This window comes from Amborella trichopoda, chromosome 3 (assembly GCF_054954075.1).
Source record: "Amborella trichopoda isolate Santa Cruz 75 chromosome 3, AtrichopodaSantaCruz75HAP2 v2.0, whole genome shotgun sequence".
NCBI classification, from domain to species: domain Eukaryota; kingdom Viridiplantae; phylum Streptophyta; class Magnoliopsida; order Amborellales; family Amborellaceae; genus Amborella; species Amborella trichopoda.
In genome coordinates this window covers 41,202,217-41,227,394 of record NC_142338.1, presented here as the reverse complement: position 1 = coordinate 41,227,394, position 25,178 = coordinate 41,202,217, and the positions used below count along the sequence as shown (strand labels likewise).

Genomic DNA, 25,178 nt, shown 5'->3' with positions numbered 1-25,178 from the left:
TGGTTCAAGTTGCAGTAGCAGGCAGACATTGCTTTCAAACTCTCCTCCCCCATCCTTGTAATAATCCCACTAAAACAAAGTTTGGTTCAAGTTGCAGTAGTAGGCAGACATTGCTTTCAAACTCTAACTAGTCGTGTTGACTGTGTTAAAATGGAGTTAAAATGGAGGAGGTGCCCCACTTTCTTCAGTAAAGCAACCAACAATCCCATTCCGTGATCAATTTGTCCTCCTCAATCAACCAAGGGTACCATTTTCGTCTTAGTCTTTTCCATTTCCAATTTCCAGCCGTTTGTGCAAAGCCCATTTTGTTCGAGGCAGTTTCGTGACCTGTTCGTATTCTCTTTTTCCTATATCCTTTTCTCATACTTCCTACGTGTTATTTCCAAAAGACTATTATTTCAAACGTCTTTCGCGTACAAGGATAAAAGGGTATGATTTGTAAAAGGTTTTAGCCTTAATAACCTTAAAAGGTGCAATTTTAGTGTTGGAAAAAAATCTATTTTCTATCCCTAAATAATTTGGAGTTCTAAAAATAGTATAGGTTGGGAAGATTTATAGACATTTTAATATTTTGAAAAATGGATGGTCTACATAGTTTGTTACAAGATGCATTAGTTCTGATTTGCAATTTTTTTTTCTCTATACATCTTGAGGTTGAGATGATCATCTGTAGGGTTTTTCGACATTAGAGTAACCTTATCGAAAGGTTATTTGGATCGAATGGGTATTTGGAGTGCACTTTATTTCTAGTTGACATCTTATATAAATTTTTTCTTTTAAAAAATTGGCCACTATGCACGTCCCTCCAATACTTCTATTAACCAAAGGACATGGTTTAGTATGAGTCCCCTCTTAAAAATCTATTTTTGACATGGATTTTAGACCTAATTTTTAATGGATATATAATCTTTAACATGAAGAACATAAATAGTATAAATAAATAAAATTCAAAAGCTAAAAATGATAAATTTATAAAAAAAAATTTAAATCGTTAGTTTTAAGCTATTATTACAGGGAACACCCATTAACATCTATCTTTAAGATGGATGTTTTATACCTCAGGAGACACAAATGCAGAAATGCACCCTTTAACGCATACAACAATCTCCATCAACACATTCCAGCAATTTCTGGCATCTTTCTTGCACGCAGTAATTTGATTGATGTCGAAAAATCTAAAAAAGGTTGGCTTCGTCGAATGTAGTTGAATCCAGTGCATTCCTTGACAATCAATATTCTTTTTTTTTTTTTAAGAACAGTCACAATTTTATTACTATAAACTTCTCACCTTTTACATCATTACAAACTAAAGGACATCAAACAATCAAACTACAAACAACAACCGAAAAGAAAGGAAATACAAATCGCCCACCTGTAATCTATCTCCTACTTTACAAAATGATCAATTCAGTCGCAAAAACACCTAATTTGCCAGAGCATCAGCTTCCATGTTGCATTCCTTATAGACATGTACTAAAGTACATACCATTTTCGAGCAGCATACCATCATCTCCCTTATAACACTGTGAAGGTTCCATGGGTACTCAACCTCCTGCTTCACCCAATTAATAGCATTTAATGTGTCCCTTTCAATTACCACTGGTTTATTGAAATCTATTTGCTAGCTTAACACCTTCCAGCATAGCACGAATTTATGTTTCTTTTGCTGTAACTACACCAAGACGACCGTAGAATTTTAAAAAAATATTTCCTTGGCTGTCACGAATTAAACCTCCCATACCTGTATTTTCTGGATTCCCTATGAAATTGCCATCAAAATTTACTTTGATCCACCCAGGACATTTCCAAATACCAATATGCTTCTCTTTAGACCATTGATGTTATACATCAGATCCAATACTGGAACCCCCCACCAATTTTTATTGGTGGTTAACCATTTAGCCACAATAAATCTTAGTTTGTCTTGCATTTCAACTGCTGATTTCACAAAACCTTCAAAACACCTCTTCTTTTGTTCTTTCCATATTGCCCAGACCAGTACCACTTTTAGCTACCTTTCTTGTTATCCTTCTTTTAGACCCAAGACCCCTCCTCAGCCAGTCCCAAATAAATCTTCCATCTGAGTAGATATGTTTTCACTAACGCCAAGCATCCCAAAACACCACTGCCAAACAGATTTCGTAAAATTGCATCTCTAAAATAAATGATCAACAATTTCTTCATTCTGCTTGCATAATAAGCATACATTCACCATAATCATTCCACGCTTTCTAAGCATACAAGTAGTTAGTAACCTTCTAAGCTTAAATAACCATAAGAAAGCCCGATATATAATGTATTAATGAACTAAAAGAAGATATGGTAGGCATCTTTCTTTTTGCTAAGCCTTCAAGGCGCGTCTCATAACCGGAATTTTCAGTGCCTGGCATGAAAAAGTTCTAGTAACTGCAGTAGTTCCTGGTTGTCAATTAGGAACCCCTTACAAGGGTGGTGAAATGAATGCTCGCACTCCGAAATGTTGAGGGTTGTACCCCACCCTCCTATATGGAAATGCAAAGTTTGGGAGCTCCCTCTTCTTCCTTTGGACTAGAGGTTCATTTAGTAATTTGTTGTCTGAATTTTTCTTTTTTATTTTTCTAAAATCTACACTTAATGAAATTTGGAGGGTTTATGCACCTCATTAGGGCACATCTATATTCAAGAAAAATAAGATGACCAAAAGACTCATAGATTTATGTGTATTTTGGTCGTTTTATTTTTTTTTGAGATAGCATTTTTTACATTTTTAGAGGTGGCAAGGGCTAGAAGAATGGAGCCCCAAACTTCAACTCATTCCCAAGTATATGAATAAAGATAAAATTCAAATACTCAGACATGATCTTGACCAACATAAGATTAGACAATTGAGATCAATAGCTCTTAGGTAAACTTCAATATGGACCTTTTGGTCATTTAAAAATATTGGCCTTGTTTTCATCCTATTTTATTTTACTCCAATTTTAGATCAAGATGAAATTTGGAGTGTGTGTGCCAAACGCATTTGTATAAAATATTAAAAAAATAATTCAAAAAAAATAGTGGCCAAAATACCCTTTCGACACCCATTTCTTGGTTAAATGAGTTCCAGAAAGCCAAAACCTTGGAGAACTTAGAATATAGGCTTAGGCCCTTCTTAGACCAAACCTGAACAAAAAACCTAGGGTTCTTCTTGACAAAAACCTATTTTATAGCCTAAACCCCACAGGGGACCGTACTACACCCTTACACCTTAGTCCACCCTACAAACATGCTCCATTGTCCATTTCCGTAAACCCTAGCTCTCTTACAAGGCCCTATTAAAGTTTCCTATTTAGGCTTATGCCGCATTTAAACCTTCCAAGATAGGTCCTAAGCGATCTAAAATGACTTAAAACTCACCTAACCTAAACTTGTGGCATCACCATTAATCTTAATGACACCATAATCCCCACTAAACCCTCATTTTTTACATAACTTTGATCCCCTTAAATCCACTTTCAAGCGATTTATCGCACTAAGGCGCACCCAAAATGGCTGCCTTAACGCTCTGAAGAATAGAATGTGACAGGTGGCACGAAACTACCAAATTATGGGGTCCACCAACTTCTACGTAATACCCTTTGATGCTAGCGAATGATTTTACGCTCGTGAGTAAGTGTATTTCACAAATGATCAACATCTCAGATTGAGCCGCCACTTAATGGAGCAGTTTTCAGGGATATTTACCTATAAATAAGCCCTCATCTGTGGTTTCCGGGGACCGAGATTTAAAGAGAATAGGAAGCCTTGCTGCAATGTATACTTGGCTCTGAACCCTTAGAAACCCTAGACACCAAAACCCTATTTCCCACCTTCTACAGACCTCTGAGCCCACTCTGAACCCATATCGACATAGCCTTGGTGAATCCATACTCCATTACTCAACTGTAGACCCTGGACGTCACCCATGGACCCTAGGTTCCACCCTTAGTTCGTCTCCTTTGAATCCAAGCTACTACCAAAGATAAAATTCAGTTTAATCTCATCCATCAAACTCCAAGAAGTGAGAGAAATTGGGACAACAACTTTGGGTTTGAGCCAAGCCACTGATTTCAGGTGAGGTGTCGAGCTTGTGGGCTCAGCTTTCAAGTAAGCTCACCTTCTATTCTCGTAGTTTGTTATATTGGCATGCTTAGTATGACTTAACTTTGGTCTTTTTCAACGTCATTTTGTCAAATCTCTTCCCCTCTTTGCCTTGAAATTTTCATTTTCCAAACTATCTTTAGCGGGTTTTCAGCTTTGTTGCATTCACAAGCTGGCACTGCCGGTGATCCATAAGGGAGTAGGTCCACGACTCACCTGTCTTATAAATCACAATTTAATGAAACCCCCCCCCAGAACTATCTCTGAGTGACTATGCTTACATTCGAGGTCAATGCCGAGCGTCCCAAACATACCCCTTAAATATGAGGGATAGTTTGGTTATATATATAGGTATATGCTCAGGAAAGCCCGCTCGCATATAGCACAAGGGTGCACCCAACGGCTTCGATTTTTTTAGGCTATTTCAACGGCATAGATTGAAAGCCGCTCTCCCAGTTTGAATTGGGTCATTAATTGCATTGCCATCGCTCTCTCTCACAGAGGTGTGGCAATATTAACTGGGCAAAGCGCACGAAGTGCAACATCTGTAACACTAACAACCTCGAGGCCATTGTGAAGGTGGAGTAAGGTATGTATTAGTACATTATACTTCTAATGACATTTTGGATCCTCCATATATAGTGAGCAAGGGGATTAATTTGTTCAATGACATGTTTATTTTAATTTGTTTTTGTTCCTCGCTCTCTTTATCTCTCTGTGAATGTGTTTATCTATATTTTTATATGTTTTGTGACCTTTTTCTTTGTGCTATATGAGCACTTTTTTTCCTGAGATTTGGAAAGGATTTGCTTAATCCATTTATTCCCCCTCCCCCTCTCTCACTCTCTCTAAATTTCTTATGGGCTGTTCTATCCAATGATCCGAGATTTTCCCATGATTGTTTATAGAACTCTTTAAGTATGTTGTCCCTCAGATCTCAAATTCTATTTCTTTTTCTTTGTTCTTTATCTTTTACCTTTCCTTGAAATTGCTACTAATTTTATAGACTGCGTTTAGTCTAAGTGGAACCTAAGTTAAATTCCATTAGCTCTGGATATGTGTATCCCTTAGTAGTGGTGCGTATGGAACTCATAGTGAAACATGTTAAATTTCCTTGAAAACCAAACAAAAGATCTATCTCACATGATTTTCTTATTCTGTTCGTTTATTTGAGTTCGGAAAATTGGAACTCTTTCTTTGTTAGAGATGAATTGAACTATGGTATTTTTGCATAAAGAAGAGATTTTCCTTATGCATGGAAGGGATGCAACTGCAGGGGAAGTTGTTCTCGTACAACTCATTTTATCAAAGGAAGTTGTGCTCGTTCATCTCTCCCAAACACAAGAAACTCAACAATTTGGGTGATGTCTTGGGTTTTAGTGTACTTAGGGGGTCAATGATTTTTGGTGCTTAGAGCAAATTTTGTAAACATGTAGTTTCAATCATTCAATGTAAACATGTAGTTTGGTTTTTGGTCATGGGAGTGATCTATTTTTCAATAAAATTCAAAGCTTTAAGAAAGCTGCATCTCTTTTAGCACTCAAGAATAAGTTCAATAAGTTCTCTCCTCTCTCTCTCTCTCTCTCTCTCTCTCTCTCTCTCTCTCTCTCTCTCAATAGCATTATTCCAATAGTAATACTTTCCCGGCTATTATTCATTTTGATGCACACTGTGACATTCTTCGTGGTTACTGAATTACTGTTTGCTTGCTTTGTCTCTTTGAATCCTGTAGTCAGGTAATTTTTAAAAATAAAAAAGGAAAATTGGGTTATGGTGAATATCTTTGTACCATTATGCATTTGCATGTGATATAATTACAACTACTGGCACAAAATTTATATAGGCATTGTGTACTCCGATTTGATGTGCTACCAGCCATTATGAGGATTGGTCTTTCAAAAGTAGATGTTTATTTCCTGCATACAGGCTCTGCTTACAGCACCTTCGTAGGACTTATTTGGACCTGCTACTATAGTGGAGTCCTATTTATTTCATTATGGATTTATTTCACTGAGTTTCTCCATTCCACAAGAAACCTTAATAGAATTGTTATTTTAGACTAAGCGGATGTTCTATATAATAGATTGCACCTTGTGAAATAATTTATTATGAAGGATGGCTTATACATTATTGAACTCAACATGGAAGTTGTCGAAATCAAAATAACATCAAATTGATTGAAATGCACCACTAAACATTCTGGTTGAATATGTTGTTGGACCGATTGACTCATCATCGCTATTTTGATGTGGATGACTCCAAGCAACTGTTGCTTATGCATTAGTTCTTGTTACCTTATGCTTTATGGATCAGGTGGATTTTAATAGAATTTTACAATGTTGCATAGAACTCTATGTATATTAATTGTTATTAAAGAATAAACAAGACTTCTATAAATATAGGGCCAATACCAGTTATGGATATACACCATCTAATCTTTTCATAATCAGATACTTAGATAGCTATCTATACAAGGACACCTAATCTTATCAAAAGGTATATATCTGTACAGATATATATCCATACTGATATGTATCCATACTTATACATTATCTATACTAACACCCCCCCTCAAACTCAAGATGCTTTGAGAGCAGCTGGAGTTTGAATACTGAGTTGTAGAAACGAGCAGTTGGATCTTCAGGTGCATAGCTTGACCAATAGAAGTAATGGTTGCCATGCTCAAATTGCTTGATCAATAAGCACATAAATGTATGGATATATATCTATACTTATGCATATCTATACAATAATATTTTTTTTTAGTTTGAGCAATTAGTGAAGGAGAAATTGCCAAAATGTGGACAACATTTTATGCAAGAAATGATCAACCCAAGCACGTATGGAAGCCAGTGGTTCATAACTGTGTTCACATATTCATTTAGTAGCCTCATGGTTTCAAATAAAGTACTTTACTATCAAGAAATATCAATTTCATTACCTCGTTAGGATTATCACATGCTTCGAATAAGGACTACATAAATAAAAAAAAAGAGGAGTACAAAAAGCATACATCTGTTATACACAAAAACAAAAATTGTTGCAAATGTCCTAAGGCACCGAGTATCATATCATGGTTAATACACGGTTCTGGATTGACCATGACATGTTCTTGTGATTCATGTGTTGCATTCCACTGTTGTGTATTGCGACGCCTTAAATTGACATTGTTTTGAGCGAAGGTAACATACATCATGCCATTGGAAGAATCCACATAATCCACACTTATTTGTCACTCCATTGAAAGAATCCACATAATCCACACTTATAATATATCCTATTCGGGTTACTTGGGGTCGTCGATGTCCTCATGGCACAATCTATAACACACCGAGGACTTTGTCTAGGTGGATATCCTCCATTACTTATAGAAGCATACGATAGTGAGAGCGCCTAAAATAACCACAACATAACGACATTGTGAATGACTAATTCAATAATTTAGAATGATGGAAGAGCTTAATATTTTTATAAGAGTTACAATAAGAGACATAAATGATCAGCATGTTAGAAGCCAAAAAATGAGAGGGAAATGGCTCATGACAACATATGTACTCATATTTCTCAAATGAATTTCAAGTACCTCAGAACATTGAGAGTAAATAAGTCATTTAACTTGAAAAGGCAAAACTCAAGACAAATTGCAAAAAGCAAAGATAAAAATCCATTTATTAACTTCCCCATTAAGAATATTGATATGTTCTTACCTTGGATTATCATCTTCTTGGTACAAAATCATGGTTAGTATCCTAAGAAGAGAATTGTTGTCATATCACTGTCTTTAATTTGGTTCTCTATAAATGGCCCATGAAAGCCTATGAACTGATATTTCTCATACAAATTTGGTTCTCTATAAATGGCTCCTTGTGTGATATTCAAAGGTATGATATAATATGACATTCTTTGTTAATAGAAAACCCAAAAGGAAAGTATCTTGGAACATATGCAAATTTGGTTGATTTGTAAACCTGATAATGAATTTTTACATATTCAAATCTGGTAAAATCGGTTGCACATTCTCTCTCTCTCTAATATTTGTGTTCTCTATAGAAATCAGTAGGGGATAGTATCCTAACGTTCCAACCACATGGAATCAAGGCATAAAATCCCAATAAGAAACCAAAGGTTTGGAGCGCTAGAAGATGTTTGACTTGTATAAATTGCAAAGGCATGAAATAAGAATCAACAATTACATAATCAGAGAAGAAATGAGATAAAAAGCATTCCGTTCTGATTTCATAATCCAAGTGAACTCCTAAATTTAAAGTCATCAGGACTCGAGTTCATCATGCATACACTCTAACAAGTGGTCCCTAGTGAATCATTTCTTTTACATATATTATTTTGTGGTAACCAAAACAAAAGCATTTGGTTAAGATAAGTGGCTCAGATAAACGAGAGATGTTATAGATTCAAAGAGTTTGTGAATGCTGAGAACCAATGGTGTAAAAAGCGGATCGGTGACTCGGATCGGACACCTAAAAAATTGATCCGGATCGGTGAATCAACGATCCGGATCGGGATTCGACGATCCGGATCGGGAATCGGCTGAATCTGTCAGATTAAAGCTTCAAAAAAATCCTAAAAATTTATTAAAATTTATTATAAATATTGTTTTTTAGGAATCCAATAAGAAATGAGGGTACTACATTATTAACTTTCATTTTTTTCATCAATTTGTGAATATTGAGATGCTTTTTCCCGGTGTAAACTTATGTTAACCATTAAATTTGTATCATATAAAAGAAAAATCATAGATGAAATATATAATTATACATGGACTATTATAAAGAGTGGACTAATCAATGAAAGAATAGCCATTAAAATCTCGTTTTGGCGAAAAACCCTAATCCGCTAAAAAAATCTAAATTATTACAGTCTAACTAACTATAATCCAAAATTATTAAAACCTAACTAATTATAATATTATATAATGAAATTATAATTATTAGTTTACATTTTATAATTATTTTATCAGACAAATAATAACAAATTAAAAATATTTTATAATATTATCTAATTTAAAATGTATTATTGACAGCTGTAAGAAAAATAGTACATTATATGATTTATAATGTAAACATAAATAAATAAAATAAAAGATTTGGTTATCAATATAAAAATTAATAAAATACATACAAATTTTGGAAATAACACTTCAATTTTTCAAAAATTTATTTTTTTAGGTTTCTATAATAAATTTAGTGAAAGAGATTGTTAGTAGAAAGATAGAAATTTCAAATAGAATAAACTTTTTATTTTTTATTTTTTTATGATTTTTATATTATTTAAAAAAATAATTATACCACTATATACAACAAAAATTAACTTTTTTATTTTTCATTTTTTTATGTTTTTTTATTTACAAAAATATTTATACAATATATACAACAAAAACTATACAACACAAAAATATAACGCTCACAAGGGGACTAGACCTTGTGAGCTCACATGAAGAAGCAAAGGTCTTAACCACCACACCACCTCATCACATGTGGTTATACCTTACTGATTAATAGAATATATTTACATTCCCATTTCATTTAATGATGTTTGGGAATTATCCCACATCGAAAGATTGATATTCAACTTTGGTATATAAATACTTATGTAATATGAATTAAAGCATTTGTGTACAAATATTAAACCACGCGCGTGTTGCACGGGTGCACTCGCGTGTCGTACGGAACCGGGCTGAACCGGATGGGAACTAGCGGTTCTTTTCTAGAACCGGGCAGTTCCCGGTTTTTTACTGGAACCGGCACGGGCTGTGCCGGTTCTCGAGTCGAATCGAGCGAGTCTGGTTCGACTCGCCGATTTTTAAAACACTGCTGAGAACAATGAGTAATACACTTTTAAACATCAAACTCTCATAAAGTGCAAATACTAACATTAGTTGTCCATATCAGCAGCACAAGCAATTTCTATTGCAACAAAGAATTAAGAAACTTTACAAAAGAGCATTTACAATGAAGAGATGCTCATTAGCATGACACAGACAAAACAATTAATAAAAACATGTCATTGAACAGGTTAATCCCCTTCCTTACTAAATCTGGAGGATCCAAAATGTCATAAGAAGCATAATGTTTTGCATTTATACCTTGCTCCACCTTCAAAATCGAGGTTGTTAGTGTTATGGATGTTGCCCTTAGTGCGCTTTGTCTAGGGGTGAGAATTAACCCTATTAGGATTTGAAATCCAGATTTTGGACTCTATTCGGATATGAGTATGGACCCAAAATTTGGATTTGAATCCAAAAGTCAGATCCGAATTGAACTTTGGATCGGATCTGTGTGCAGGTAGATCCAACTTGGATCCAATCTATATTTTTTTTAAATAGTAAACGTTTATTTTATATATATATATATATATATAAAATGTGGATTCAGTTCCAGATCCGATGTATACTATTCGGATCCCAATCTAGATCTAATGTATACTATGGATTTGAACATCTAAGATCCGGTTTGAACCAGGATCCAATCCAAATCTGATGTATAATACTTGGATCCGGATCCGGATCCGGATTTCGTTGGATCCAGCCTCGATCCGACCTGTTCTCACCCCTAGCTTTGCCTAGTTAATGTTGCCACACCTGTGTGTGTGAGAGAGAGAGTTGCGTTTTAGCGATCCTTGGGGGTCTATTTGATTTTCGTCTCCGAAACCCTCTGAGATATAGATAGATGTAGTTTAGTCTGAGAGAGAGGGAGATGAGTATTGATTGTCACACCCCAAGAATTTACAGTACTGTTATTCCTGAGATGTGACAGACAAAACATATATACATCTATTGATAGGACAAATTTACAGTGGCGAGGTCTTACAAAGTAAATAAAGAAAGCTAGTACAACAACAGTATCTTCCAAGGTTGATCTTGACTATCACTCAAAATGAATCCGCAGTTATCCTGAAAAAATGTTTACCATAGTTTGATGAGTTTGGCTACTCAGTAAGTGATCATCATAATCCTAAAAATAATCATGATTGAAAGATATCAATATTTTCCAAAATGAGATCTATTAATAGAAATGCATCAACAGTTTTACTTTCAATAAATGCATAATTAAGTATAATCCGAGTAATTGAAATGCTTATAACACTTTTAACGGCAGTACATAATTCAAAGGATTTCACAAAATACCCTACTGGCATCCCAAGTAGGTCACCTATATACCCCATCAGCGTTCTGATGGGTCCACTTAATCCCTATCGGCGTCCCAGATAGGTGCACTTAATCCCTGCAGGTCCACTTATACCTCACCGGCGTACCGGATGAGTCCACTTAAACCCTACCGGCGTCCCAGATAGGTCCACTTATACCTCACCGGCGAACCGGATGAGTCCACTTGCATACTTAAATTATTTCTAAATCTTTTAAAACATTCGAAAGCAGCAATATCATGTACTCAACATATCACTGAAACCATTAATAGGAATTTCACTTAAACCATTAATAACAATCACTCTCTATAACATTTCAAAAATAACCAATCAAATATTTTGGGCTCAAATTTAGAAAGGTAGCAGTTTGTAAAGGCATTCTAGCATAATTGCCAATTTAATATGTATAGAAAAACTCTTATAAAAATTCAAGAATACGGAATTATCACAATTTATGGAATATCAATTCACAAATAAACATTTTACAACAATACTATAATCAATAGCAAAAATGTCAATTTTTAAATAATACGGCAGTCATTTGCACATGAATTTTACAATGTCTAAATATTCAAAACAGTAGAAAGAAATATCACAATTTTACTAAAAGTAGAATTATCACATTTATTTCTAACAATAGACAAGAAAAATAAATAAATTTATTTTTCTAATTTACAGCATTCAAAATTTCTAACATAGATAAAAGATCACAATTTTTATTAAAAAGATTATTTTTCAAGATAATGAGGTCACGTGGGCATAAAATTTATCGCGCCTAAAATTCATGATAATAAGCAGAAATAATTATTTCATTTTATTTTTAAAAAGAATGGATTATTTTTTGAGACATTAAGGTCACTTACACATAAAACTGATAAAATAAAGATCCTAAACGGAAATATCACTATTTATTAAAAACAGACTATTTTTCATGAAGACGATGTCACTTACCCACAATTATTTGAGAGGGAGCTTCCGATAAAAAATTTCGGTTCGAGAGAGAAGTTCACTGTGTTTCGACCAGAGAGAGAGATCTCAAAATTTTGTTTTAGGGTGGGAGTGCTCACATCCCCTATTTAAATTCTTATAACGTATTATTATATTGTTTTCTTACGCTCTACCTCATACCTGAGGTGTCGCATTAAAAGCAGACTTTCATCGTACGAAAACTACGTCCGCTAAAGGACGCTGCCAGCTGCAAGCAGCAGGAGGCAAAAGCGGGCAACGGAAAAAAGGAAAGGCAAAGCAAAAGTTAATTCAAAGCAAAAGTTTTTGAAAACAGTGATGGTCCCCAAGGACCATCATACTCAAACAGAACATCACCTATTTATAAGCATATTTTCTCCTTTTTTTTCTTTTTTTTTAAAAAATTTTTTAGGATTGTTACATTGATTGTCTAGGGTTTAAGAAGGGGAGAGAGAGGGATTGGAACGTTCGGCTCCTCACGGTATTTCGAGAGAGTGGTGCTGCTAGTTTAGCAGGGAAGACAGAGAAGGAGAGGGATAATGATGACTGATTGGGGAGAGAGAGAGTGCTGAATTAGAGAGAAAGAGAGAGAGAGAGGAAGAGATGCATTGTCTCGATAGAGAGGAAATTGCGACTGGTTTGGGATTGGGAGTGAGAGACAGTGGCGACTGATTTGGGAGAGAGAGAGATGGGTTTGCAAGAGAGGCATATTTTGATGCGGTATATGGTTTAGAGCAATGGTTTAAAAAACGGATCGGTGACCGGGATCGGGCTTTCAAAAAATCGATCCGGATCGGCGAATCGGCTATCCGGATCGGGAATCGGGTGAATCGGTCAGAATAAAGCTTCAAAAAAACCCGAAAAAATTATTAAAATTCATTATAAATATTGTTTTTTAGGAATTCAATAAGAAATGAGGGTACCCCTTTAAGAATTTTCATGTTTTTGAATGAATATGCGAATATTGATATATTCTTTCCCTGCATGAACCGCCATTCAACATTTAATTTACATTACACAAAAGGATAAACATAGAATTATCATGGAATAAGTATATCAACATACATGGACTACAAAAAAGCATAAAATTAGTAACATACGATCTAAAAATAAAATGATAGACGACGTTGTTGTTCTTCTTGGCACGCTGGTGCCATTGATTGAATTCGTTTGACAATTCATTGATTCAGGGTCTTCTGTAGATCTTGACATGATTCAACTGTTTTAAGATGTAAAAAGTTTAAATTAACTTGACAGTTCAAAAAGATAAATAATCACCATATGTAGTGATAATATGTTGCGGTAGTTCATGTAGTCATATTCGTTGTTATTTGTTATTGCAAAATACCTTTTTTGACAATAATATTTTTGTACATATCAATTACAAACATTTCGAATAATACAAAATGCAAGCTCCAAACATGGCTACAACTCAATTATCAAGAACATACATTTTTTGCATTAAAAAATTAATAATAAAAACAATTCTTCAAAGAGCCGGCTAACATCAGTCATTCCAACTAAAAAATCCATGAACAACAGATAAAAAAAATACAGTTTTGTATTGAAAATATAATAACATTCAATTTTTTGCATAAATAATCCATCAACATACAATTTTTTCAACAAAAACTTTAACAATAAAAATTTAAAATATGCTTTAATACCTCATGATAATTAAAACCTTGTCACGATTTTCACATCTTTTCGGAAAATCATCATTTTTCAAAAAATTCGATCATGGATAAAAAGAAATAAAAAAAAAAAAGTACAGCAAATTTTCAAAAACTTCGATCATGGATTAAAAAAAAAAATTAACAAATTTTCAAAAAGTTCAATCATGGATTAAAAACAAAAATCACAAATTTTCTAAAAATTCGATCATGGATTACAAAAAATTCGATCATGGATTACAAAAAATTCGATCATGGATTACATAAAATTCGATCATGGATTACATAAAATTCGATCATGGATTACAAAAAAATAAATAAATAATTAAAAAACAAAAAATTCGATCGTGGATTACAAGAACAGAAAAAAACAATTCGATCATGGATTACAAAAAATTCAATCATGGGTTACAAAAAAAAAAAAAAACAAAAAATTCGATCATGGATTACAAGTAAAAAAAACAAACATTTCGATCATGGATTACAAAAAAGTCGATCATGGATTACAGAAAATTCTATCATGCATTACAAAAAATTCGACCATGGATTACATAAAATTCGATCATGGATTACAAAAAAAAAAAACAAAAAAAAACAAAAAATTCAATCGTGGATTACAAAAAAAGAAAAAAACAATTACATCATGGATAACAAAAAATTCAATCATAGGTTACAAAAAACTCTATCATGGGTTACATAAAAAACAAAAAACAAAAAATTCGATCATGGATTACAAAAAAAAAACAAACATTTCGATCATGGATTACAAAACATTCGATCATGGATTACAAAAAATTCTATCATGGGTTACAAAAATAAAACATAAAAAATAAAATTCGATCATGGATTACAAGAAAAAAAAAAAAACATTTCGATCATGGATTACAAAAAATTCGATCATGGATTACAAAAAATTCTATCATGGGCTACAAAAAAAAAAAAAAAAAAAAAAAAAAAAAAAAAAAAAAAAAAGTTTGTTCCTCACAGAGTCGTTTTACATAAGCGATTTTAACTCAAAAATTCACCTCTAAGTGAATAAATTACATCCAATTGAGTATATTTTCTGATAAACAACAATATAAGGAATCAAAACCCTAAACTTTTAACACATTATTTCTAATATATCATGAAAACAAAATCAAAAGGCGGAAAAAAAAAAAAAAAAAAAACAGCGGAATTTGGTTCCGCAGACATCTCACTGTTCATATCAAATTTCTTGCTGTAATTGACCAGATTACGTAAAATTGAAAATTTTAAATCATACTAGACACAATAAAGATTAAAAACCCTAATTATTGAACTCATTATGTTCAAAATATGCCTTGAAATAAATCAAATGGCGGAAAAAAAAAAAAACCCAAAGTTCTTACCTGTTTTTGTGAACCGATGCCTTCAATCTCCAAAAAACTTTGTTTTTCTCAACGATTATCACAAATTAGTAACAAAAGGTTTTGATTCACAGCTTTAAGATCAAAATGCCTTCAAATTTTGAAAGATTCATGCCCTATTTGGCATGAAATTTCAGAAAAGGCGGAAACCCTAAACACAGAATTTTTCGTGATCCAAAAACAACTAATTTTTCCACCATTTAATCCTTGAAAAAGCTGAATAAAGCTATTTACAGCCTGCTAATCAGATCACATGCCAAAAAAAACAAGAAAAATGATCAAAAAATGAAAAATTTCAAAGAATCCCGTGAAGAACACTGTGCAACTCGTGTTCCTCACGGACTCCCCGATTCCGCACAGTGAATCGGCGAGTCACTGTGCGGAATCGTCCGGTTCTCTCTAGAACCGGACGATTTCCGATTTTTAAACCGATCCGGTCCCTTTTCTCGAATTCCGAGTCGAACCGGGCGAGTCCGGTTCGACTCGACGTTTTTTAAAACGCTAGTTTAGAGAGAGGGACACGCTGAACGAGAGAGGGATGCGCCGAATGATAGAGGACTGTCAGAGAGCACCGACAACGCAATTAATGACCCAATTCAAATAGGGAAGAGGGGCTTTCGATGAACACCGTTGAAGTAGCCCAAAACAAATTGAGGTCGTTGAGTGTACCCTTGTGCTCTCTACGACCGGAAAAGTCTTTAAAACATCTATAGGTGAATTGTTACAGTGTTTTGCTTCCACGGATATGCTATAATGTCTGTGGCAGTTTATTGAACGGAGCCGCAACGGACGGCAAGTGGTCCGTAGTGGTTTTACGTGGTTATTGACCGCCACGGATATATTAGGTTTGTGGTGGTCTTTAATCCTTGTCGTCCCAAAAAAGAGTATGGCCCTGAGCCTATGGTAAAAAATACTGTTCATTTTCACCCACTAGCTCACAGAATAGTATAAGCCTAATGGTCCAGATTGAATCTGGGCTGATCTGACAGTCGAGAGTACTTAAATTTTAATTTTTTTTTCTAAAAATCTAAATCACTTAAAATTTTAGGTGAATCTTATTCTCATCAAGTCGTACCTAATAAAAATATAAAAAAAATAATCAGTAAAATTAAAAATAACCAAAATACCTCCAAAATTTTATGGGGGTATTTTGGTCATTTTTTTCATGTAAAATATTTTTTTAATATTTTTCAAATATTCACCTTTTTTTTTTATCAACACACGTCTAAAATTTCAAGTGATTTATATCTGTAGAAAAAAAAATTAAAATTCAAACACTATTGGACATCTGTGATCGTTTGATCGACCCATATTCAATCGAGGCTATTGAGCTCATTTTTTTCTTGTGAGCTCATTGGCTCACAAAAACATTTTCCTATATATATATATATATATATATATATATATATATATATATATATATATATATATATATATATATATATATATATATATATACACACACACACACACGGTGCCGTTTGCATACGGACGCATCCATAGGTGTAGAGGTAACGTGCACCTTCAAATTTTATCATGGTATATAATTTTGATGTAAAATGTCCTTAGGATTATCTCAAAATCTATTTTTATATCTAATTATAAAATTTTAGACTTAAAAAATGGTTAAAATCAAGTAGATTTATAAACATATGAAAATCTTGAAAATGGAGGGTGTAGATAATATGTTGTAAAATGTACTATTTCTGAGACTTAAAATCTTTTTATTTTTCATGATCATACATCTCAATGCCGAGATGATCAATCAAAGAGTTTTTCAACATTAAAACTGCCTTTTCCGATGGATTTTTGAGGGGCATCCATAGTTTTACATAATAAAGTAGCTATCCATATATATATATATATATATATATATATATATATATATATATATATATATATATATATATATATATATATATATATATATATATATATATATATATATATATACATATAAGCTAGGGTTAACGATCTATGAGGGTGAGAAGTATGGATACATAAAATTTTAGCACATTCTAATATATAAAAGAAAATATGAAATTGAAATACTTATATGTGCTTTCAACGATCTATTTTGTGGATAGCTATGACCACATTACTTTTTTATTTGATTTAAAACATCCAATTTAGTAGACCTAACATGGATGAGTTATGATTTTGAAATCTTATACAATTGACAAACATCACATCAAAGATAACTTCAGTGAATGGTTCAAAATATTGATTTTCATATCTCCTAGGTCCTTATAATTTCATGAGTGATCAAACACAGGTCCTCAGACTTCCTCGAACTTTTAACTAGGTTATCAAACACAATATTTTCTAGTTCCATATGTGAATCTTCCATACTACTAACCCAACTTCACAATTTACAAATATACCCCCTTACAAGCATGTAGGGATTGTTGGTGCTCGAAAGCCTTAGTTTAGGAAGACATTCATGACTAATAGTGACTTTAATCATCAACGTTTTAAATATCGGTGATCTGGATCAGAACTGGCCAATTCAACTAGTTTAAGCCTTAGTTTAAGGAGACACTCATGACTGGTAGTGACCTTAATAACCAAAGTTTTAAAAATCGGTGATTCGATCGGAACCATCCGATTCAGAACTAGAATCGGACATGTCGATTTGGATCCTGTTGAGTATCACAATCCGGCATATTCTCCCTACAAACCGGACAATAAAAAAACCAATTTTATCATAGAGACAACGACCCATTCCCTCAGAACGAGATAGTTACCATGTTTTTTTTCTTATGATTTTGTTTTTGGAACAAAAAAAAATAATCCAAGTTGGGTGGTAGTATGGCTCACCCCTATCTCTTTTATTGGCTAGTGTTAATATACTGCTTGTCAACCTAACTCCTGCCCTATAGTGGTGTTTCCCTTAAGGCCCATTTGGATAGAAGGAAAATAGGAATTTTAGATATTTGAAATCTAAGAAAATCTATAGATTTCCAATATCAAGGATTCTTGTCATGGATTCTTCAAATCTTTTATTTGGGTATACGATACAAAATTAATTGATCCCTTACCATCATTTACATGTCAATTGTTTAGTAACAAAATTTGAATATTTTCTCTCCCTAAAATTTTAATATACTTCCTCTCTCTAAAACTCTAAAATTGGGAAGTCGCTCTCTAAAAATTGAGATTGTTTCTATCTATAAATTGATATGGTTCCTCTATCTAAAATTTTAATATACTCTAATATTTAAAATTTGAAATAGTTTCTCTCTCTAAAAAATTTGAGATAGTTTATCTTTCTGAAAATTTTAGGTACTTTCTCTATCTAAAATTTGATATGGTTTCTCTCGCTCTAAAATTTAAATGTACCTTATCTCTTTCTAATATTTAAAATTTGAGATAGTTTCTCTCTCTAAAAATTTTCAAGTAGTTTTTCTCTCTAAACTTTTATATATTTTTTTCTTTAAAATTTAAGATATTCTCTAAAATTTTAAGATGCTTTATCGATTTGAAACTTAAAACTTGATATAGTTTTTCTCTCCAAAATTTTGAGATACTTTCTTTTAATCTTTGATATGGGTTCTCTATCTAATATTTTAATATACTTTCCCTCTCTAGAACTTAAAATTTAAGATAGTTTCTCTCTCTAAAATTTTGCAATTGTTTATCCTTTTAAAAATTTCAAGTCCTTTCACTATTTAAAATTTGATGTAGTTTTTCTCTCTAAAATTTTAATATACTTTCTCTCTAAAACTTAAAATTTGAGATAGTTTATGTCACTAAAGTTTTGATATAGTTTTTCTCTAAAAAGTTTGACCTAGTTTCTTTTTATATAGTTTATGTCTCTAAAATTTTAATATCTAAAATTTGATAAAGTTTATGTCTCTAAAATATTAATATGTTTTCTCTCTCTAAATTTAAAATTTGAGATAGTTTATCTCTCTAAAAACAATTGAGATATTTTTTTTTCTAAAAGTTTTCAGTTAGTTTATTTCTTTGAAATTTAATATAGTTTATCTCTCTAAAATTTTAATATGCTTTTGCTCTTTAAAACTTAAAATTCGAGATAATTTCTCTCCCTAAAAAATTTGAGAAGTTTATCTTTCTAAAAAAATTTAGGTACATTCTCACTCTAAAATATAGCTTTTCTCTCTAAACTTTTAATATACTCTCTCTCCAAAACTCAAAATTTGAGATAGTTTCTTTCTCTAAAATTTTTTGAGATAGTTTTTCTCTTTAAAAATTTTTGGTTACTTTCTCTCACTAAAATTTGATATAGTTTTCATATTTGTCGTGTACCAAACGTGTATAACTTAATTTTACATGAAAATATTATTATGGAAACATTTTCATAACTACCAAATATGCCCTAAGTTTCAAGTCAAGGGACCGACAAATAGAATCTATGGGCCTTGGAAATTCAAAGAAACGGGTTTTGGTATGGGAATGAAATTATGGTAAACTTACGTGATTTTTCAGTATTTAATTTTTATTAAATTTCAATTTTCTAACCATTGAGCAAACCAAACAGTGGATTATAATAATGTCTAAGATATTAAAAATCCATACCCCAAAATCCATCTGCCTAAACAAGCCTATAAGAAATGTCCCCTTATAGAAAAATAAGGTGGAATTGGTCCCCGTTTTACGTAGACTCTCTCCCACTCTAATAATGACTCAAATGTTTTGTATGGAAACATATTCTCCCTCTCTCTCTCTTTCAAGTTTCAATTCTTTAGTATTACAACCGATTGTATGGAATGTATATATAGCTCTCGCTCTTTCTCTCCCTCTAATTTCATTTTCGCTAAATTCTAAATAAGCTATCAACCTTTTGAGGGCCTACAAATTCCTATTTTTTATCAAAACTCCTTTTTGTATCGAAAAAATTATCAAATACTAAGCACTAAGAGAAGGGGCACACCCCATACACTAATGCAATGAGGTCTAGTGCTTGCTAGTTTATTCCATCGCTTTCATATTGATTAGGGGTTGTAGCTTATGCTTTTCCATACTTCAAATATCTGAGATAGACCATTGACTTTGTGAGCCATTGGAGACGCTCTCATATTGATTCGGGGTTGTAGCCTATGTTTTTCCATACTTCAAAGATCTGAGATAGACCATTGACCTTGTGAGCCATTGGAGGAGGAGACCCGGAGTGGTGTGTAACAATCCAGTTGAGGTAATCTTCTGGTATTGTTCTGTGTGGTATGTAGTTTGTAATTTCTTGTTCTCATAAGCATTGTGTTATTTTTGTTTATTGGAGAAAAAAAAGTTTTATTAGTGGCAACAAATGAGAATCTCTTTTGATTGTTTATTTAATTTATTTGAGTTGATTTAATTGTATTTGGACATTTTGTAAGTGTTTTAGTCGGTATAAAGAAGAAAGATTAAAAACTATATATATCGTACTAGATCACTTTGTCCAACTTTCAAAAACCACAATCCTAAAGAAATCTACAAAAAGCTCAGGTTGGTTGCCCATCGTGCTGAAACTTGCGGTGTGCCATACAAGTGATATGCACTGCAAGTTGTGGCGTGAAGAACTGTCGATCCCTGGTCGGAGTAGACAACCACTTCACACCTTCTAGGTCACCTTTGCTTGTAAAAATTCCTATTTTCGACCTCCCAAAGGAGAGAGACACATTCGTGCCCATTTTTTGAGTTAGTAATGTCGACAAGAGAGAAGGAGATGCTGATGTTGAGTTGTCCATGAACACACGTATAGTATACTTGTTCGGTTTATATGGTCAACAATGAGAAGTAAGTGGGAGAACATATAAATATAACAGAAGAATCAAACTTCAAAAAAAAAAAAAAAAAATTCTTCATGGACTCTATAAATTAAAAATAACAAATTCAAATAATCCAAAAAATACCAAAAATAAACGAGAACCATTGTTCATTATCAAAATCTAGAAACTTTGGGTCATCCATATGTATGATAAGCGACTATAAACTTCAAAAGATGACATAGTACAACCACTTCACTTTCATATCATATTCGAACTCAAGGTTCAAAGTTCCATTTAAATGGAACATACAAAACAAAGAGAAGTAGCTATAAATAATGCAAGCAAATATGATTCTCGACATCTTGATGCAACTAACAAATAGCAAAAAGTTAATACTTCCAAATTTCAAAAGGCATAAAATTCCAAATATTTAAGGGAAAATAAAAAATAGAAAATAAGTAATATTTTTTTTTGGTTATTATCATAGTTGTCCATTTTGGTATGTGATTTTGTCAAAAAATTTTATTTACAAATTTATTCATTGATTTACAAAAAAGAACCATATATGAACCCAAATTTCATGGGATTTTTTTTTGTTTTACTTAGAAAATAAAATTTCAAACTCAAAATTATGATTTTTACGGTGATTTATAGACTATAAATCAAACATTTCAACAACATAAAAATTCAAATATTTAGAGGAAAATAAGTAATAGAAAATAAGTGATATGGAAATCCTTTTTTTGGTTATTATAATCTTTGTCCATTTTGGTATGTGATTTTGTCATAGTTTTTTTTCTTACAAATTTATTTATTGATTACAAAAATTTAAAATAAAAACCATATATCCTAAGGGAAAAATGAACTGAAATTTAAACAGGAATTTTTATGGTTTTACTCAGAAAACTAAATTTCCAAATTAAAGTTAGGATTTTTCTAGTGATTTACATATTAAAAATCGAAAAAATTATTCGTGCGTGAGGGATTTTAAACCATTTTTCTATGGTCATTAACTCTACTGTTTGCATAAAATGTCTGCATATAATACACGCATATAATCCCCAATTCTGCCTGACAAATGTTTCTAAAAATGCAAATTGCTCGAGGCCCAACATACAGATTCAATGCCAATATCAGTTTACTTGGATGCAGTGCCCCATCCTTTTGGGGCCCGTAATGCAATCAAACAATTGTCTTGCTTTCCTATGCTAAATCCGATATGTACAAATATGTAAGGAATCTTTTTTATTTAGGCATTCATAAGCCTCTTAAATATACTAATTACAAAAAAAAAAAAAAGACCCCATTTATGAACTCAAATTTCAGCAGGAAGGAAAAATAAACTGAAATTTCAACAGGAATTTTTATGGTTTTATTCAAAAAACTAAATATTCAAATCAAAGTTAGGATTTTTCTGGTGATTTATAATCTATAAATTGAAAAAATTATTTGTTACCCACCGATTTCGGTGCCCTAATCCTGAGTCATCTTGGGTTGGGTTTTTCTCAGTGTGCTGCCTCCTTTAGATGCCAGCAGCCACAACAAGCTAACTAGAGCGAAAGAGGAGGGAGAGCAACTGAAATTTAAAGAGAAAGGACACAAAACATTTGTAGTCGCCTGGGGAAACGATGGCGAGCGAGAGAGAGGGAGCTTCTCAGTGATGCTCTCTGGTTTGCAGAGCATGTAGGAGGGGGGATGGTTAAAAATTTGTTTGGGTTTGAAGCTTTTCAGTCAATGCTTTTGAGCGCGAGGGATTTTAAAGTGAATCAGAGCCATACGATTCAGTTAATTTCAAAGGACGATGGATACAAGGAGGCGAAAGCACTATATATATATATATATATATATATATATATATATATATATATATATATATATATATATATATATATGCTTTCGAGAGCGAGGGATTTCAAAGCGAATCAGAGCCATATGTTTCATTTAATTTCAAAAGACGGTGGATATAAGGAGGCGAAAACACTATATATATATATATATATATATATATATATATATATATATATATATATATATATATATATATGGGATTGGATTCTGTCAGCTCACAGACTTACTGCTACAGTGTCAGCCAATGGCCCAGATTCAATATGGTCTGATCTGATGGTCACAATGTCATTTCATATTTGAATTTTTATTTTTTTATCTACAAATCCAAATCACTTGAAGTTTTAGATATTCATTATTATCATCAATGCGCACCTAATAAAAATATAAAAAATAATATTTCATAAAATATAAATTGATCGAAATACCTTCAAAATATTTCGAGAGTATTTTGATCAATTTATATTTTACGAATTATTTTTTATATATTTTCATTATATTCTTCTATTTTTTAAGAATAAAAGTTCTAAATTTCAAGTGATTTGTATTGTAAAAAAAAAATGAAAATTCAAATACGAAATGAGGTCGTGACCATCAGATCGGCCCAGATTCAATCTAAGTCAATAGCTGACAGGATCTTTTCCCTATATGGGAATGTATGTTGTGCTATAATGTCAGTCAATGGCCTGTCAGCCAATGGCCCAGATTGAATCTAAGCCGATCTAATGGCCACGACCTTATTTTGTATTTGAAGTTTCATTTTTTTCTACAAATCCAAATTACTTGAAAATTTTAGACGTATATTTTACTCATCACAACGCACCTAATGGAAACATAAAAAAAAATAATATGTAAAATATAAATTGACCAAAATACTTCAAAAATTTGAGGGTATTTTGGTCAATTTTTACTTTTTAAATTATTTTTTTTATATTTTTATTAGATTCCATTATTTTTTAAAAATATACGTTCAAAATTTCAAGTGATTTAAATATGTATAAAAACAATGAAAATTCAAATACGAAATGAGGTCGTACTCATTGGAATGGTCCAAGATTCAATCTGGGCCGTAGGCTGATACTGTAGCTGTCAACCCGTAGGCTGACAAGATTTTTTCCCTATATAAAAATATATATATGGAAAACGTTTATATAAGGATGCAACCTTATAATGTAGAACTACGGATGCACGTCAAAAATCTAACGGAAAATATAGTTTTAATGTTGAAATACTCTTTGATTCATCATCTCGACATCGAGATGCATGACCATGAAAAATAAAAAGATTTTAAGTCTAAAAAATAGTGCATTTTACAATATATTATCTACACCGTTCATTTTCAAGATTTTCATATGTTTATAGATCTACTTGATTTTAAACATTTTTTAAATTTAAAATTTTATAATTGAATATAAAAATTGATTTTGACATAATCCTAAAAACATTTTACATCAAAATTATATACCATGAAAAAATTTGAAGGTGCACCTTAACTTTACACCTACAAATGAATCCATATGCCAACTACACCATATATATATATATATATATATATATATATATATATATATATATATATATATATATATATATATATATATATATATATATATATATATATATATATATATATATATATATATATATATATAATCTTTGCCCATATAAAGAAAAGATGAGATTAGCTCACTAGCTCAAATGAACATATGAGCCTAACAGCCCAGATTGAATTTGGGCCGATCTGACGATCACGGATGTCCTATAGCGTTTGAATTTTTTATTTTTTTTAAAAATCCAAACAACTTGAAATTTAGGTGTATGTTATTCTCCTCAAAGCGCACCTAATAAAAATATAAAACAAATTATTCGTGAAGACCAAATGATCAAAATACCCCTCCGAATATTTTTAGGGGTATTTTAATCAATTTATTTAATGTAAAATATTTTTTTGATATTTTTTAAAGATTGACCTATTTTTTATGAACACACAGCTAAAATTTCAAGTGATTTGGATTTGTAGAAAAAAAGCTAAAATTAAAACACTATCGGACATCCGTGATCGTCAGAACGGCCCAGTTTCAATCTGAAACGTTGGGCTCATATGTTCATATGAGCTAGTGCGCTAATCCCATCTTTTCCTATATATATATATATATATATATATATATATATATATATATATATATATATATATATATATATATATATATATATATAGGGTTTGTCTAGAGTTAACAACCCCTCAAAATACAAAGGTTAAAGTTATAAGGGGTTGTGATGGGTGTATTTATCAAAAAGATCATTATTTTTGTTTAAAAAATTATTTTAGT

The 25,178-nt window shown here is 32.1% G+C and overlaps 1 long non-coding RNA gene across 1 annotated transcript; it reads left to right on the top strand.

Annotated features, from left to right (window-relative positions):
* Positions 1-3,725: 3,725 nt before the first annotated feature.
* LOC148782883 (uncharacterized) lies at positions 3,726-5,645 on the top strand. The gene is made up of 2 exons (XR_016051098.1): positions 3,726-4,074; positions 4,603-5,645. It is a non-coding gene; the product is annotated as an uncharacterized LOC148782883 (long non-coding RNA).
* The last annotated feature ends 19,533 nt before the right edge of the window (positions 5,646-25,178 follow it).